Here is a 19,215-nt window from a genome sequence, read left to right as displayed (position 1 = left end):
ATTTTTGATACAATGCTTTGTAGCAGGGCTCCTTCCTGAATTTCAACTAGAGTATATGGGAGAAGTTGAAATGTCGTGGCACCAGTACCAATGCCTAAGGCATCATTTTTCAGCCCCTGTTTAACAGGGACGTGTAATTACAATTATTGATGCAATGCTTAGCATGAGGGCTCATTCCTGCACTCCAACCAGAGTATATGGGAGAGGTTGCAGTATTATGGCACCAGCAAGCACTGTCTATGGCCCTATATTTAAGCCCCTGTTTAACAGGGGCATGTAATACAATTTTTAATGCAATGCGTTACAGCAGGGCTCATTCCTCCACTCCAACTAGAGTATATGGGAGAAGTTGCAATGTCGTGGCACCAGCACCAGTGCCTAAGGCCCAATATTTCAGCCTCTGTTTAACAGGGGAATGTAATTACAATTTTTGATGCAATGCTTTGCAGCAGGGATCATTACTGCAATCCAAGTAGAGTATCTGGGAGAGGTTGCAGTTTCATGTCACCAGCAAGCATTGCCTAAGGCCATATTTTTCAGCCCCTGTTTAACAGAGGCATGTAATACAATTTTTGATGCAATGCTTTGCAGCAGGGCTTATTCATGCACTCCAACTAGAGTATATGGGAGAAGTTGCAGTGTCGTGGCGCCAGTGCCTAAGGCCCAATTTTTCAGCCACTGTTTAACAGGGGCATTTAATACAATTTTTGATACAATGCTTTGCAGCAGGGAACATTACTGCACTCCAACTGGAGTATCTGGGAGAGGTTGCACTGTCCTGGCACCAGCATCAGTGCCTAAGGCCCAATTTTTCAGCCCCTGCTTAACAGGGGTATGTAATTACAATTTTTGATGCAATGCTTTGCAGCAGGGCTCATTACTGCAATCCAACTAGAGTATCTGGGAGAGGTTGCCGTAACTTGGCACCAGCACCAGTGCCTAAGGCCCAATTTTTCAGCCTCTTTTTAATAGGGGCGTGTAATTACAATTTTTAATGCATTGCTTAGCAGCAGAGCTCATTCCTGCACTCCAACTAGAGTATCTGGGGTAGGTTGCAGTGTTGTGGCACCAGCAAGCAGTGCCTAAGGCCATATTTCTCAGCCCCTGTTTAACAAGAATTTAATAAAATTTTTAATGCAATGCTTTGAAGCAGGGCTCATTCCTGCACTCCAGCTAGAGTATCTGGGAGAGGTTGCAGTGTCGTGGCACCAGCACCAGTGCCTAAGGCCACATTTTTCAGCTACTGTTTAACAGGGGCTTGTAATTATTATTGTTGATGCAATGCTTAGCATGAGTGCTCATTCCTGCACTCCAACCAGAGTATCTGGAAGGGGTTGCAGTGTTTTGGCACCAGCAAGCAGTGTCTAAGGCCCTATTTTAAAGACCCTGTTTAACAGGGGCATGTAATACAATTTTTAATGCAATGCTTTACAGCAAGGCTCATTCCTGCACTCCAGCTAGAGTATATGGGAGAACTTGCATTGTCATGGCACCAGCACCAGTGCCTAATGCCTAAGGCCCAATTTTTCAGCCCCTATTAACAGTGGCATGTAATTACACGTTTTAAAGCAAAACTTTGCAGCCGGGATCATTACTGCACTCCAACTAGAGTATCTGGGAGAGGTTGCAGTGTTGTGGCACCAGCAAGCAGTGCCTAAGGCCCTATTTTTTAGCCCCTGTTTAACAGAGTCATGTAATACAATTTTTGATGCAATGCTTTTCATCAGGGCTCATTCCTGCACTCCAACTAGAGTATATGGGAGAAGTTGCAGTGTCATGGCACCAGTGCCTAAGGCCCAATTTTTCAGCCACTGTTTAACAGGGGCATGTAATACAATTTTTTATGCAATTCTTTGCAGCAGGGATCATTCCTGCACTTCAACTAGAGTATATGGGAGAGGTTGCAGTGTCATGGCACCAGCACCTGTGCCTAAGGCCCAATTTTTCAGCCTCTGTTTAACAGAGGCATGTAATTACAATTTTTATGCAATGCTTTGCAGCAGGGATCATTACTGCAAGAGTATCTGGGAGAGTTTGCAGTGTCGTGGCACCAGCAAGCAGTGCCTAATGCCGTATTTTTCAGCCCTTGTTTAACAGAGGCATGTAATACAAATTTTCATGCAATGCTTTGCAGCAGGGCTCATTCCTGCAGTCCAACTAGAGTATATGGGAGAGATTGCAGTGTCATGGCACCAGCACCAGTGCCTAATGCATAATTTTTCAACCCCTGTTTAACAAAGGCATGTAATACAATTTTTTATGCAATTCTTATCAGCAGGGATCATTACTGCACTCCAACTAGAGTATATGGGAGAAGTTGCAGTGTCGTGGCACTAGTGCCTAAGGCCCAATTTTTAAGCCACTGTTTAACAGGGGCATATAATACAATTTTTCATGCAATGCTTTGCAGCAGGGTTCATTCCTGCACTCCTACTAGAATATATGGGAGAGGTTGCAGTGTCATGGCACCAGCAACAGTGCCTAAGGCCCAATTTTTCAGCCCCAACAGGGGCATGTATTACAATTTTTGATGCAATGCTTTGCAGCAGGGCTCATTCCTGCACTCCAACTAGAGTATATGGGAGAAGTTGCAATGTCGTGGCACCAGCACCAGTACCTAAGGCCCAATTTTTCAGCCTCTGTTTAACAGGAGTGTGTAATTACAATTTTTGATGCAATGCTTTGCAGCAGGGCTCATTCCTGCACTCCAACTAGAGTATATGGGAGAAGTTGCAATGTCGTGGCACCAGCACCAGTACCTAAGGCCCAATTTTTCAGCCTCTGTTTAACAGGGGCGTGTACATACAATTTTTGATGCTATGCTTTGCAGCAGGGATCATTACTGCACTCCAACTAGAGTATCTGGGAGAGGTTGCAGTGTCGTGGCACCAGCAAGCAGTGCCTAAGGCCCTATTTTTCAGCCACTGTTTAACAAAGGCATGTAATACAATTTTTGATGCAATGCTTTTCAGCAGGGCTCATTCCTGCACTCCAACTAGAGTATATGGGAGAAGTTATTATTATTATTATTCAGGATTTATATAGCGCCAACAGTTTGCGCAGCGCTTTACAATATGAGGGCAGACAGTACACTTACAATACAATTCAGTACAGGAGGGATCAGAGGGCCCTGCTCGTTAGAGCTTACAATCTAGAAGGGAGGGTCAAGTTGAAACGAAAGGTAATAACTGTGGAGGATGAGCTGATGGAGAAAATGAAAATACAGTTAGGTGTGGGTGGGGTAGGCTTCTCTGAAGAGAAGTGTTTTCAGGGATCCTCTAAAAGCTAATAAAGTAGGAGATAAGCGGACAGATTTGGGTAGGGCATTCCATAGGATTGGGGAGGCTTTGGAAAAGTCCTGGAGGCGAGTATGGGAGGAGGTGATGAGGGAGCTAGAGAGCAGGAGGTCTTGAGAGGAACGAAGAGGACGTGTAGGTTGGTATTTAGAGACTAAGCTAGTGATGTAGCTGGGGGCCGAGTTGTGGATGGCTTTGTATGTAATTGTTAGTATTTTGAATTTAATTCTTTGGCTGAGTGGAAGCCAGTGGAGGGATTGACAGAGAGGAGTAGCAGACACCGAGCGATTGGTAAGGTGGATGAGTCTGGCAGCGGCATTCATAATGGATTGAAGAGGTGATAGACTATGTAGAGGTAAGCCAATGAGAAGGGAGTTGCAGTAGTCAAGGCGAGAGATGACCAGCGAGTGAATTAAGAGCTTTGTTGTCTCATTGGTTAGAAAGGGGCGTATTTTGGAGATGTTGCGGAGGTTGAGGCGGCAGGATTTGGACAGTGATTGGATGTGTTGCTTGAAGGAGAGTTCAGAGTCCAGGACTACACCTAGAACCTTGGCATGAGGGGATGGGCTTATGGTTGTGCCATCAATTTTGACAGTGAGATCAGGGGAAGGGGCATATGGGGGAGGAAAAATCATAAGTTTGGTTTTGGATAGATTGATTTTGAGGAAGTGATGTGACATCCAGACTGATATATCTGATAGTAAATTAGTGATACGTGAGGAGACAGAGGGAGTGAGCTGAGGGGTAGAGAAATAGATTTGGGTGTCGTCAGCATAGAGGTGGTATTGGAAGCCGTGGGAGGCTATCAGTTGACCCAGGGAGGAGGTATAGATTGAAAATAGGAGTGGTCCAAGAACAGAACCTTGGGGGACCCCAACAGAGAAAGGAAGAGGAGAGGAGAAAGTAGAGTTGTAAGAAACGCTAAAGGTGCTTGTTGGATAAGTAGGAAGAGAACCATCATAGAGTATGGTCACGGAGACCAAAGGTGTGGAGTTTTTTGAGAAGGAGGGGGTGGTCAACCGTATCAAAGGCAGCAGAGAGGTCCAGGAGGAGGAGTACAGAATAATGTCATTTGGTTTTGGCCGTTAGTAGATCGTTTGTTAGTTTTAGGAGAGCAGTTTCTGTGGAGTGTTGAGGACGAAATCCAGACTGAAGGGGATCAAGAAGGCTATTATCAGCGAGGTGGTCACTCAGTCGGTTGTAGACCAGACGTTCGAGTAGTTTGGATAAAGAGGGGAGCAAGGAGATGGGGCGTAGGTTGTTTGGATTGGAGGGGTCCAGTGAGGGTTTTTTAAGTATGGGTTTGACAAGTGCATGTTTTAGAGAGTTGGGGAAGATGCCAGAAGAGAGGGAGAGATTGAAGATGTGAGTTAGAGAGTGTAGCATAGAGTCAGAGGGTGAACGCAGCATTTGCGAGGGAACAGGATCCAGAGGGCACGTGGTAAGGTGGACATTACCAAGTAGTTTAGCAACTTCGTCTATAGTGGTGGGGTTGAAGGAGGGAAGTAATGATTGTGCCTGTGGGCATGATGTGTAAAGCGTGGAGGGTATCAGAACAGTAGAAATCTCTACGCGAATTGTATCAATCTTCTGTTTGAAGTGATTAGCAATCTCCTGGGCAGTGAGTGAGTTGGCGGGTGGAGGCTGTGGAGGACGAAGTAGAGAGTTGAAAGTAGAGAAAAGTTGACGGGGACGGGATGATAGGTTGCTGATGAGAGTGATAAAATAGTTCTGCTTGGCAGAGAGGAGGCTAGAATTGTAATTTTGGAGGGCAGATTTATATTGGTTGAAATCTCTCTGAGACTTCGTCTTGCGCCACAAGCGCTCATGAGCATGACTAAGTTTTTTCAGACTTCTAGTGGCATCTGTTTGCCAAGGTTGAAGGGGCCGGGGCTTAATTCTGTGTGTAGTGAGGGGGGCCAGTGAGTCCAGAGAGGCCAGAAGTGAAGTGTTGTAGACAGAAGTGGCTAGGTTGGTGCAGGATAGGGGTGAGATTTTGTCGTAGAGGTTGTCAATAGCAGAGTAGAGAAGAGAAGGCTTGAGATGACGTAGGTTTCTGCGGGTAATTTTAATGTGCTTGGAGGGAGAGGAGGTGAAGGAGAGGGAGAGTGTGAAACTAATAAGGTGGTGATCAGAGAGAGGGAATGGATAGTTAGAGAGGTTGCATGGAGTGCAAAGGTGAGAGAAAACAAGGTCAAGGATATTGCCTTCGGAGTGAGTAGGATCGTGTATCCACTGTTTCAGGTCAAAGGAGGAGGTTAGGCTGAGAAGTTTGGAAGGAGCAGGGGTGTTAGTATTAATAGGGATGTTGAAGTCCCCGAGAATGATTGTGGGGATTTCAGAAGAAAGAAAGTAGGGTAGCCAGGCAGAGAAGTCATCAAGAAATGTTGATACCGGTCCAGGGGGCCTGTAGATCACGGCTATTCTTAAAGAAATTGGAGTGAAGAGACGAATGCAGTGTGCTTCGAAAGAGGAGAATGACAGAGAGGGAGGTGGCTGAAGTACCTGGAAGGTGCTATGTGGGGCTAGAAGGATTCCAACACCTCCTCCCTTATGTCCATTGGATCTGGGGGAGTGAGTCCAGAGAAGACCACCATGGGATAGGGCCGCAGAAGATGCAGTGTCTGATTCGTGGAGCCAGGTTTCGGTGATGGCGAGTAGGTTAAATGAGTTGGTGATAAAGATGTAATGTAGAGAGGTGAGTTTGTTGCAGACAGAGCGGGAGTTCCACAGGGCACAGGAGAAAGGGAGTCTAGTCTTGGGAAGAATAGAAATGGGAACTAAATTGTGTTGATTGCGGCTGCTGCCAGAGGGTGCAGGGTGATGGGTACAGTTTAATGATGGAGGTCCAGGGTTTGGGGATATATCTCCAGAGGTTAGGAGAAGCAGGAGGGTGAGGGAGGAAATATGGGAGTGAGATTTATATGAAGGGACATGGCCCAGGGTCTTGGAGATTTTTAGTGTGTGTGGATTTAGAATTAGCAGGAGTTGGTGGGTGCAGTAATAAGGAGAGGACAGAAGTGAGGGTGATATATATATGCTGTGGGGGGGAGAAGTGGGGCGGAGTTGAGATAATTTTAGTATAGAGGACAGAGCTGTCAGAAGGAGTGGTAGAGAATGCATGTTATAAGGAGAAAGGGCCTAAAGGGTTAAGCGAGTTCACCTGCTGTCTTTGCTATGTTTTTCAAAGTATTTTCTTGTGTTCCTTCTCTTTGTGCATTCGCTGAAGTGCAGAGTCAGAAGTGCTTCCACTTATTGAAATCCCCCCCACTTGGCGAAAGACCCCCAGTTGCAAGTGTGCCCCCTGCAATAGCTTCCCCAAAGTGAAGCTTAGCTTTATACTGATAGGGGTGGGGTGTGGGTGGATTTGAATTATCAATCAGGAGGTAATAAAGCTTGGATGGTAACAGGGCTAAATTCTAACTTCAGAAACAGGCTAGCAAGAGGGCACTGAAGTTAGAGGGGCCATAATTTTGGGTAAGACAAGGCAGATAATAAAACATTGTAATGTGGACAGGGCTACAGACTGTTAAGCAAAGACAACATACCAGCATTTTTAAAGACAAACATGAAAAGCAGATAGCAGTGTTTCAGTTTTTGGGTGGAGATGGTTCAGTTAGCACATACCAGCATTTTTAAAGACAAACATGAAAAGCAGATAGCAGTGTTTCAGTTTTTGGGTGGAGATGGTTCAGTTAGCACATACCAGCATTTTTAAAGACAAACATGAAAAGCAGATAGCAGAAGTTGCAGTGTCGTGACACCTGCACCAGTGCCTAAGGCCCAATTTTTCAGCCACTGTTTAACAGGGGCATGTAATACACTTTTTCATGAAATGCTTTGCAGCAGAGCTCATTCCTGCACTCCAACTAGAATATATGGGAGAGATTGCAATATCATGGCACCAGCACCAGTGCCTAAGACCCTATTTTTTCAGCCCCTGTTTAACATAAGCATGTAATTCAATTTTTGATGCAATGCTTTGCAGCAGGGATCATTCCTGCAATCCAGCTAGTGTATATGGGAGAAGTTGCAGTGTTGTGGCACCTGCACCAGTGCCTAAGGCCCAATTTTTCAGCCACTGTTTAACAGGGGCATGTAATACACTTTTTCATGAAATGCTTTGCAGCAGAGCTCATTCCTGCAATCCAACTAGAATATATGGGAGAGATTGCAATTTCATGGCACCAGCACCAGTGCCTAAGGCCAAATATTTCAGCCACTGTTTAACAGGAGTGTGTAATTACAATTTTTGATGCAATTCTTTGCAGCAGGGCTTGTTCCTGCACTCCAACTAGAGTATATGGGAGAGTTTGCAGTGTCATGGCACCAGCACCAGTGCCTAAGGCCCAATTTTTAAGATCCTGTTTAACAGGGGTGTGTAATTAAAATTTTTGATGCAATGCTTTGCAGCCAGGCTCATTCCTGCACTCCAACTAGAGTATATTGGAGAGGATGGAGTGTCGTGGCACCAGCACCAGTGCCTCATAGCCCAATTTTTCAGCCCCTGCTAAACAGGGGCATGTAATTACAATTTTTGATGCAATGCTTAGCAGCAGGGCTCATTCCTGAACTCCAACTAGAGTATCTGGGAGAGGTTGCAGTATCGTGGCACCAGCAAGCAGTTTCTAAGGCCCTATTTTTAAACCCCTGTTTAACAGGGACATGTACTACAATTTTTCATGAAATGCTTTGCAGCAGGGCTCATTCCTGCACTCCAACTAGAGCATATAGGAGAAGTTATAGTGTCGTGGCACCAGCACCAGTGCCTAAGGTCCAATTTTTCAACCACTGTTTAACGGGGGCATGTAATACAATTTTTCATGTAATTCTTTGCAGCATGGCTCATTCCTGCACTCCAACTAGAGTATATGGGAGAGGTTGCAGTGTCATGGCACCAGCACCCGTTCCCAAGGCCCAATTTTTCAGCCACTGTTTAACAGGGGTGTGTAATTACAATTATTGATGCAATGCTTTGCAGCAGGGATCATTACTGCACTCCAACTAGAGTTTCTGGGAGAGGTTGCAGTGTTATGACACCAGCACCAGTGCCTAATGCCCATTTTTTCAGCCCCTGTTTAACAGGGGCATGCAATACAATTTTTGATGCAATGCTTTGCAGCAGGGCTCATTCCTGCACTTCAACTAGAGTATATGGGAGAAGCTGCAGTGTCGTGGCACCAGTTTTTCAGCCACTGTTTAACAGGGGCGTGTAATTACAATTTTTGATGCAATGTTTAGCAGCCCGGCTCATTCCTGCACTCCAACTAGAGTATATGGGAGAAGTTGCAATGTAGTGGCACCAGCACTAGTGCCTACGGCCCAATTTTTCAGCCACTGTTTAACAGAGGCATGTAATACAATTTTTCATGCATTGCTTTGCAGCAGGACTCATTCCTGCACTCCAACTAGAGTATATGGGAGAGTTTGCAGTGTTGTGGCACCAGCACCAGTGCCTAAGGCCCAATTTTTCAGCCCCTATTTAACAGGGGTATTTAATTACAATTTTTTATGCAATGCTTTGCTGCCGGGCTCATTCCTGCACTCCAACTAGAGTATATGGGAGAGGTTGCAGTGTCGTGGCACCAGCAAGCAGTGCCTAAGGCCCTATTTTTAAGCCCCTGTTTAACAGGGGCATGTAATACAATTTTTTATGCAATGCTTTGCAGTAGGGCTCATTCCTGCACTCCAACTAGAGTATATGGGAGAAGTTGCAGTGTCATGGCACCAGCTCCAGTGCCTAGGGAACAATTTTTCAGTCACTGTTTAACAGGAGTGTGTAATTACAATTTTTGATGCAATGCTTTGCAGCAGGGATCATTATTGCACTTCAACTAGAGTATCTAGGAGAGGTTGCAGTGTCGTGGCAACAGCACCAGTGCTTAAGGCCCAATTTGTCAGCCCCTGTTTAACAGGGGCATGTAATTACAATTCTTGATATAATATTTCACTGCAAGGCCCTTTACTGTGCCCACCAAGAGTAACTGTGAGGACTTATAGTGTTGTGGCACCAGAACCACCACCACCACAACCACCAATGGCCCAATTTTTCTACCACTGTTCAACAATGGCATGTAATTACAATTCTTACTATAATCGTTCACAGCAGGGCGCTCCAGTGCCCACCAAGAGTCACTTTGAGGGCTTACAGTGTTGTGGCAACACCAACACCTTAGTCCCCCATTTCTGCAGAGCATATATAGGGCAGGCTCCTACTTTCAAACATCCAACTTACAAACGTCTCCTTCTTGAAAATAGAAGGAGACCACAGGAAGTGAGATGAAAAAAGACGGATGGCAAAAAAATAAAAAAATACAGGGGTCATAAACCTTTCCTATGTTTTCCAAAAATTTTAAAAGTAGATTTTTAGACTGGAGCTACACTTTAAAAATGTACCAGTTCAAAATTACACACAGATTCTACTTAACACAACAAACCTACACAGTCCCTGTCTTGTTTGCACCGCATGTATACTGCTGTTCTGAGTATATAGAGCCTGGGGGCCCCACGCCTTTCCTTTTTTTAATATGTGTACGGGCTTCCCCTTAATATCTGTACAAGACCCAAAGGGGCTGGTAATGGGCAGGGGGGGCTACCCATGCCATTTTTCTCAATGATTTTCATCCATTTTGCCGAAACCAGATAAGCAGTTTTAAATTACTTTTTTCCGTTAAATGTCATTTTGAGCAGGGCCTGTTCTAAACACAGGAGACATGTGCCACTTCACAGGCATACTATAGACACCCCCCAGGCACTATATTTAAAGGAATATTTCACTTTTGTTCACTTTAAGCATCATTAAAATCAGTGCTCCCGGAAAAACGGCCATTTAAAAAAAAATGGCATTGACCCATGTCGGCAGGTGCAGGAACCATTGCCCCAATAAACTGAGTAGCCTATGGATTTTAGAGCGACCCAAGGAGGTTGGAGCACCATGTAGGGTTGCCACCTATCTCTTGGATTCAGCCAAACAGTCCAAGTTTTGACATTTGTGTCTGGGTTTCAGTCCATGTGAAACCCGGATACATTATTCAGATTGAACTGTGGCTCCCCAAGTGACTAAGATAGTCGCACACAAATCTGTTGTCATCTGTTAACTCAATTTGGCCACACCCACTGTTTGCCTTGGCATGTTTAGCGCACCACATTTATACTCTCCCTGGGACACCCAAAGGTGTTTAAAGTCTTTTGCAATCCTATAGTGTATACTATAAATAAAATTGCAGTGCGTCACTAAAGTGTTTGGGTTTGGCATGAAGAGAAGGTAGCAACCCTAGTGTGCACTCAGGAACAGCGATGTTCATACTCTGCTCCCCTTATAGCAAGAGGAAGTTCTCTCTCTAAGCCCTGAAGAAAAACTGCTCCTTTCTTCTCCTGTTAGGAGTGTATATCTGTGAGCTGAAGTCCATTACTCCTTCTATTCTTATGCAAGGCCCTCTTCCCAGACTACATTTCCCAGAATTCAGTGCAGCCTGCATAAAAGTCTCTCAAATCCTTCATACCCAATGGCTTCCTCTGCTGGATGGATGCTGAATGGCACTGAAGTGTGACAGCGCTGAAAACAGAAAAATGCCCTGGGCAGGAAGGGGGTGTAAGTGCCCGGGATTGAGGTGGTTAAAGTGGTTATAAATCCACAACAAAAATCTGCAAGGCAAAGCCATAATTAGCTGGTATGCATAGCAAACCAACTCATTCTGAATACCCTAACCCTAGACCTTAGATCGAAGCCCCTGCAGCAACTAGTCTGCCCAGCGACATGTCTCCCGGAGTTGTTTCCGGGTATCGCAGGCTCCAGCATTGTGATAGGTCACTCCCACTTATGGTAACGGTGCGCCAGCTGAAGCAACGGCATGAACGGGCCATTTTTTCAGTGCGTGTGTGCCGATGACGTCGCGAAGATACAGGGGAGATCTCCTGAATTGTGCAGGTTTAGGAGGTATCTGGGGTAGCTTCAGGTAAGACTTATTATAGACTTATCTGTAGTAAAATTGGTCTGTAAAGGGTTTACAAGCACTTTAAAGCGAATAGTTTGCGTGCTTAAAGAGGCTTGAAGCCACGTGTATGTTAAAGTCATCTTTTTTTCCCATTTTAGTGGTGTTAATACATAAAGTTTCAATTTGTGTGGGAGCCAAATAGGTTTACTTTATAGACTGGAGTATAAGCCGAGTTTTTCAGCCCATTTTTTAGGCTGAACCCCACCCTCGGCTTATACCTGAGTGAGCCGTACAGCAGCCGTACCTTTGATTTCTAAAAGAACGAGTGTCTCCCACTGTGTTATATAGTCTGTTCGTGGCTGTGCATTGTAACAAAGCTCCTCCTCCTCATCCGTGATACAGGAAAACTGATACCATGCTGGGAAACTGTATCAGTGTTCCATCTATCATGGACGAGGTGGAGGTGGGGCTTTGTTACAATGGGCGACCGCCGAACAGACTGCATAGCACAGCGGGAGACACCCACTGTTTTAGTAATATGGATACAGTGAGGCTGCAAATGGGCACAGTGAGGCTGCAGATGGGCACAGTGAGACTGAAAATGGGCATTGTTTACCCAGTAGCTGCTGCATTTTCCCACCCTAGGTATATACTCGAGTCAATACGTTTTCCCATTTTTTTGTGGTAAAATTAGGTTTCCCCCGGCTTATATTCGAGTCGGCCTATACTTGAGTATATATAGCACTTTATGATTATTAAGATAACTGTGCAATTGTAGTAATTAGGGGAGAAACTGACCATTAGGCCCGGTTCACTCTGAGCTGCGGGAATGAAGCCATGCGGGTTCAGCTGAACGATTTCCCTCCCGCATGTCCCAATTTCGGCCGCAATTTAAGAGACATCTGTGTGGTTTTCTCCACAGACGTCAATGTAAATCACAGCCCAAAATCTCAAAAAATAGTACAGAAACTACTTCTTGAAAGATGCGACTTCACACCAATTAGGACGGTGACATTGACAGCAATTGCCGCTGATTTCATGCAAATCGCATGCTCCTCCAGTCCCCCCCTTCTTCAAGCTTCTCCGGTCCGCTCCCCTTCCATGTGCTCTCTTTCCCCCCCCAGATCCCAGGATAGAGAGCAGATCTTTTCCAAATGGACAGTGTTTATGGGTCTGGTATGGATTTTGGGGGTGTGCCATTTTATTTAATTTTGGCACAGGGTTTCCCTTAAATTCCATACCAGACATAAAGGGCCTGGTATGGATTTTGGGGGACCTCCACCTTTTTCAATGATTTTTACCTATATTGCTGAGACCCAACAATTCATTACAGCCACTATCAGTTTTAAATGACTTTTTTTCCTTTAGAAAGGTAATTTTGCTGTGGCATTTTTCTAATAACTTGCATATAAGCCTGTAAAGTGCTCCTTTTAGTGTTCCATAGACTTTAACAGCGTTCCACGGCTTTCAAATTTGCCACGAACACTGCATAATGTTCGCTGTTTGGCGAACAGGCAAACGCCCGATGTTCCCATCGAACTTACGTTCGACTCGAACATCGGGCTCATCCCTACTCATGATATAAAATAAATGTACAACACTCTCTATGTGACACCCGTTTGTAGACTCCACCTTGAGCTTCTGAGAGATAGTCAGCAGTCATGCAGTTCTGTGACACCACCTTAGGTGATGGAGACACTTCTGCTGTCAGCTCTCCTATAACATCAATGGTCTCAATGGTTATCTGATCCATGACTCCAGTACATGGGTTCATCTTACTTATCTTAGATGACTTAGATTCCCAATCCACCATCCATCCCATCCATCCACTCCAGAGAAAATGTTTTTTCTCACTGGAAGGCCAAGGAAGAATTGGGAGAAATTGAGGCTTGCCTTTACAGATATGGGAGGGTCAACATCACCTAAAGTACAGCTATGGGTGGGATTGAAGGGAAGAAATTTTAGGGTTCTCCTTCCACACAAGAAGGAAATGTTATATGGAAGGACTAGGAATCCATTGGACCAATGGGGATTAAACATTCTGCAATTACATTGAGAAACCATGAAATGTTACTGGCCTGTGATTGGCTCTCCTATTGTTAGTGAAGTAAGTGAGACTCCCCTTGTCGGTATCATTCATGGAATTTAAAAAAAACATGTGAAATGTTTCCCCAAATCCAAAAAGGTGACCCCCTTGGGTAGGTACCCCTCCTAATATTCTTAATATGAGTTTGTAGTTCCCACTACTACAGGAAACATGTGGGCAATAATTTACACCTATTACAGCAGGACAGTAAATATCAGAAGGCAATTCAAACATAAGACCAACAGCAGGAAGTCTTCTAACTTAATGTGTAATGTAATCTGTCATTAGAATTCCCAGAGTATCCTCTGCAACATCGTTTTATCACCTGTTATCCTATCTGTAGATCTGTTATTTTCCCACCTTCTGTAACAGGATGACAACCCTCATCATTCTGCAGTAACATTACACAGCAGTGTTATCACCCTGTACAGGGAAGTCTTAGATAGATTATAAGTAAGACACACAACAAGTAAAGTCCAAATTCACATAATGCTTCTAAAGCAGTTACAGCAACAGTTTTTTTTAAGGTTTAAACCACCATATGAAGGAAAATTGGCAGTTGTAAGCACCCCCTGAAGTTTTATATGATATTTCCAATGCCTCCAACTGCCATTGTTGCCAAATAGCTTGGCTTTCTACAGGAAGTAGAAGAAAAACAAATCTACTGGGAGGATCAACAGGTAATAAAAATGTTACAAGAGGAAACTCAGAAAAACAAAATCTTCTATACTAATGACAGATTGCACCATTTATGTAATTATTGATCTGCCCATAGTTACACTTTTTTTTTTTCAATCAAATTTTTTTTATTTCATTTTTCAATTTACAACAAAAGAAGAAATCACAACACACAAAGCATTCCCACAAAACAACCCAACCAAACAAAACAAAAACTTGTTACACTTTAATGCCAACGTCATAACATTTCCAGGGATAAGAAGTGTTCTTTGAAAACTTTACACCAAAAAGAGATCTGTCCATTCAGAGTCATGAACCATTTCACTGCCAGGTCCTCACATCGTACAGACCTGACAGCAGGGGGTTAACACACAATCATTTTGCTGCAGCCACTCTTTTTATTAAATAAAAGGTGATTATATTGGAGTGCGGCTGTCCAGATCCCTTCCTTTACATTCCCAGGACCAACATGGCGAGTGCGGGGGCGGGGGGAGAACGACGGACACACGTCCACTCTCCTCCCCTTCTTGCTTTGACCCAGAAAGCAAGGTTTATGATGTCACTTCCAGGTCAGCCTCTCAGGGTGTGTTTTGCAGTGTGATCTGCATCACAAAACATTCAGTGGAGCCCAGAGGAGACATTGGGGGTCTTTTAGTCCCTAGATATCTCTTTAAAGAGAACCTGTCACCTAAAAAATATCACATACAGGACTTTCTGTCCACTATGTGATGAAAGAAAAAAAATTAAGTTACACTCAAGTACATAAACCCCCACCCCCCCAAAAAAAAAATGGCCCCCACCTCCACATATATGCACACACAAATGTAAACAAATGCCTCAGGGGTTCCTACAAGTGAAAACGTTGATTGCGATACACGTTACATATAACCGCGCACGCCGGAGTCAGAGCAAGAATTCTAGAGCCAGACTTCCTCTGTAACACTAAACTAATATCTATAGAGTTTTTTTTTAAGTGTTGCCTATAGAAAATATAGGTTACTGAAGTTTGTCGCCATTTCACGGCACACATAATTTAAGGTTTGGCAAGCTGGGTATCTATTTACTTTGCGATACCTTGTTTTTTATATTTTACCAAAAATGTGGGTAATTTATTGCATGTTGTTTCCCTAAAATTCACTTTAGTGTTTTTTTTTACTGACATTTTGTGTTTCCGAGACCATTGAGGTAATATCGTGTGACATAAAAAATTTTAACTACCACTATTTTATTTTTTAGGATGCCTGCTTTCAGAAAATATATAATGTTTGGTATATTTCCATCATCTTCAAGGCTAAAATTATTTTTTAAACATGTGTGCAAAAAACGCAAAAAGGGCTCTGGCAGTGAAAAGGTTAAAGTGAACCCCAGCTGGAGGAAGTTCAGTCCCCAGAAGTGGTAGGAATATGACCTCACACTCACCCCAATCTCTTGTAGGTGTGCTGTGTGAATAGTCTATGGAGAGGAGTAATAGCTAAACAGAGAATGAAGATAACAAGAACATCCATTCTACACCTGATGAGATCCCCGAGACTTTCATCAGAACCAGATGTAATACAATTAGCCAGCTGCACTGAAGTGATACTGTTAAATACATCCCATAAACAGCAGCAACCCAGTGTGGGAAGGCCTGCGGCAGCTTAGGGGATTGCTTTCTCACCAAACAGAGACTTCTCCCTGGCTGGTGTGCCAGTCACAGACCTGCCTGCAAAAATGTCACCCGTGAGAGGAGATAAAATATGGAAAGGAGGCATTTATCATGGGAGGGGAGGTTTGGAGAAGGTGTGCTTAGCTGGAGTCGTGACACCTGACTTATGGTGTATCAACAGTCAGAAGAACCTGGAATGGACTCTCTTAACGAGGCTTCAGAGGCTTTGCAAGATGCCACTTGACCCCATCCTAGTCTCTGGTACTGCGACAGTGTCAATCAAGTATTAGCTCAGGATCTGGCAATGAAGAAAACACTTGGTAACATTGCCCAGTTAGTGAATGATGAAAATGCATTACATGTTCTGTTAAAGCTCCATAAAAAAGATAAATATATGAATTATGAGGAAAAAAAAGTCAGTGCATCCGATCATTTCATTCCAGTTTGCAGATTTTGTTTTTATAAAGTAGCATTTTATCTTTTCACTTCATCCCTACCTTATGGGATAACATTGGGGCTATGAAGCTAATGGAACACCCGCAACTCCTTTAATATCCCCCTTCTTCCAGAGTTTCCTCTCTACAAGCTTCTCTGCTGAAGCTTGTGAATCCTCTGGTTGCAGATTATCCCGGTATTAACTGTAAACTTTTGTCACATTCAGAGCATTACAATTGATTCTCTCCAGTGTGAACTCTCTGGTGTCTGTAAAGATTTGATTTCTTTGTAAAAGCTTTGCCACATTCAGAACACTGATATGGCTTCTCTCCAGTGTGACCTCTCTGGTGTGTGAAAAAGTATTTCTTGGTTGTAAAAGCCTTCCCACATTCAGAACACTGATATGGTTTCTCGCCAGTGTGAACTCTCTGGTGTCCTATAAGGTTTTTCTTGGTTGTAAAAGTTTTGCCACATTCATAACACTGATATGGCTTCTCCCAAGTGTGAACTCTCTGGTGTATGATAACATCTGACTTCTGTGTAAAAGCTTTGCCACATTCAGAACACTGATATGGCTTCTCTCCAGCGTGAACTCTCTGGTGTGGGAAAAAGTATTTCTTGATTGTAAAAGCTTTCCCACATTCAGAACACTGATAGGGCTTCTCTCCAGTGTGAACGCTCTGGTGTGCGATAAGATTTGATTTTTGTGTAAAAGCTTTCCCACATTCAGAACACTGATGTGGCTTCTCTCCAGTGTGAACTCTCTGGTGTGTGATAAGGTCTTTCTTGGTTGTAAAAGCTTTCCCACATTCAGAACACTGATAGGGCTTCTCTCCAGTGTGAACTCTCTGGTGTGCGATAAGATTTGATTTTTGTGTAAAAGCTTTGCCACATTCAGAACACTGATATGGCTGCTCTCCAGTGTGAACTCTCTGGTGTATGATAACATCTGATTTCTGTGTAAAAGCTTTGCCACATTCAGAACACTGATATGGCTTCTGTCCAGTGTGAACCCTCTGGTGTGTAATAAGTTTTGAGTTTGTTGTAAAAGTTTTATCACATTTGGAACACTGAAATGGTTTCTCTTTATTGTGAATCTTCTGGTGTGTGATACGTTTTGCCTCCATTGTAAAACCTTTGTTGCGTTCCAAACAAGAAATATCTTCTGAAATGACTCCTCTTATGTATACATGGGATGGACTTTACTATAAAGCCATTGTCACTTCCAGAACACTGAAATTACTTCTCTCCTGTTGTCCTCTGAGGCTGGATCAGTGTTGAAAAGGATCCAAAATATGTATGACTTTTAGAACACGGATATGTCTTGAATCCTTTGTGAATCCTCCAGTGAACTGCAATAAAAAGTTTCAGTCACTTATAACACCCAAATGGATCATTTCCCATGTGACTTTGTATTATTGATGAAGACCAGCATGACCAAAAACTTGGTTCCTCAGTCCACCTGTACAGAAAAAAAAAAAATCAGTATTCTGTAAAAAAAAAGGATTTTAATAAAATTACTTTATTTTTTAACATTTTATACAGTGGTGTGAAAAAGTGCTTGCCCCCTTCCTCATTTCCTGTTCCTTTGCATGTTTGTCACACTTAAGTGTTTCGGAACATCAAACCAATTTAAACAATAGTCAAGGACAACACAAGTAAACACAAAATGCAATTTGTAAATGAAGGTGTTTATTATTAAAGGTGAAAAAAAATCCAAACCATCATGGCCCTGTGTGAAAAAGTGATTGCCCCCCTTGTTAAAACATACTATAACTGTGGTTGTCCACACCTGAGTTCAATTTCTCTAGCCACACCCAGGCCTGATTATTGCCACACCTGTTCACAATCAAGGCATCACTTAAATAGGAGCTGCTTGACACAGTAAGGTCCACCAGAAGATCCTTAAAAGCTACACATCATGCCGAGACCCAAAGAAATTCAGGAACAATTGAGAAAGAAAGTAATTGAGATCTATCAGTCTGGAAAGGGTTATAAAGCCATTTCCAAAGCTTTGGGAATCCAGCGAACCACAGTGAGAGCCATTATCCACAAATGGCGAAGACATGGAACAGTGGTGAACCTTCCCAGGAGTGGCCGGCCGCCCAAAATTACCCCAAGAGCGCAGTGACGACTCATCCAAGAGGTCACAAAAGACCCCACAACAACGTCCAAGGAACTGCAGGCCTCACTTGCCTCAGTTAAGGTCAGCGTTCATGCCTCCACCATCAGGAAAAGACTGGGCAAAAATGGCCTGCATGGCAGAGTTCCAAGGAGAAAACAACTGCTGAGCAAAAAGAACATCAAAGCTCGTCTCAATTTCTCCACAACACATCTTGATGATCCCCAAGACTTTTGGGACAACATTCTGTGGACCGATGAGACAAAAGTGGAACTCTTTGGAAGGTGTGTGTCCAAGTATATCTGGCGTAGAAGGAACACTGCATTTCATAAAAAGAACATTATACCAACAGTAAAATATGGTGGTGGTAGTGTGATGGTCTGGGGCTGTTTTGCTGCTTCAGGACCTGGAAGACTTGCCGTGATAAAAGGAACTATGAATTCTGCTGTCTACCAAGAGATCCTGAAGGAGAATGTCCGACTATCTGTTCGTGTACTCAAGCTGAAACAAACTTGGGTTCTGCAGCAGGACAATGATCCTAAACACACCAGCAAGTCCACCACCGAATGGCTGAAGAAAAACAAAATGAAGACTTTGGAGTGGCCTAGCCAAAGTCCTGACCTGAATCCTATTGAGATGTTGTGGCATGACCTTAAAAAGGCCGTTCATGCTCGAAAACCCTCTAATGTAACTGAATTAGGACAATTCTGCAAAGATGAGTGGGCCAAAATTCCTCCAGGACGCTGTAAAAGCCTCATTGCACGTTATCGCAAACGCTTGGTTGCAGTTGTTGCTGCTAAGGGTGGCCCAACCAGTTATTAGGTTTAGGGGGCAATCACTTTTTCACACAGGGCCATGATGGTTTGGATTTTTTTTCACCTTTAATAATAAACACCTTCATTTACAAATTGCATTTTGTGTTTACTTGTGTTGTCCTTGACTATTGTTTAAATTGGTTTGATGTTCCGAAACACTTAAGTGTGACAAACATGCAAAGGAACAGGAAATGAGGAAGGGGG

General features: G+C 43.6%; 1 pseudogene; it reads right to left on the bottom strand.

Moving 5' to 3' along the window:
* Window positions 1-17,201, bottom strand: part of LOC143956789 (uncharacterized) — a 135,063-nt pseudogene extending 117,862 nt beyond the window's left edge.
* Window positions 17,202-19,215: the final 2,014 nt, after the last annotated feature.

This window comes from Lithobates pipiens, unplaced genomic scaffold (assembly GCF_037356315.1).
Source record: "Lithobates pipiens isolate NorthernLeopardFrog02 unplaced genomic scaffold, aLitPip1_a1.2 Scaffold_41, whole genome shotgun sequence".
NCBI lineage: Eukaryota > Metazoa > Chordata > Amphibia > Anura > Ranidae > Lithobates > Lithobates pipiens.
This window is presented reverse-complemented; position numbering and strand designations above follow the sequence as displayed.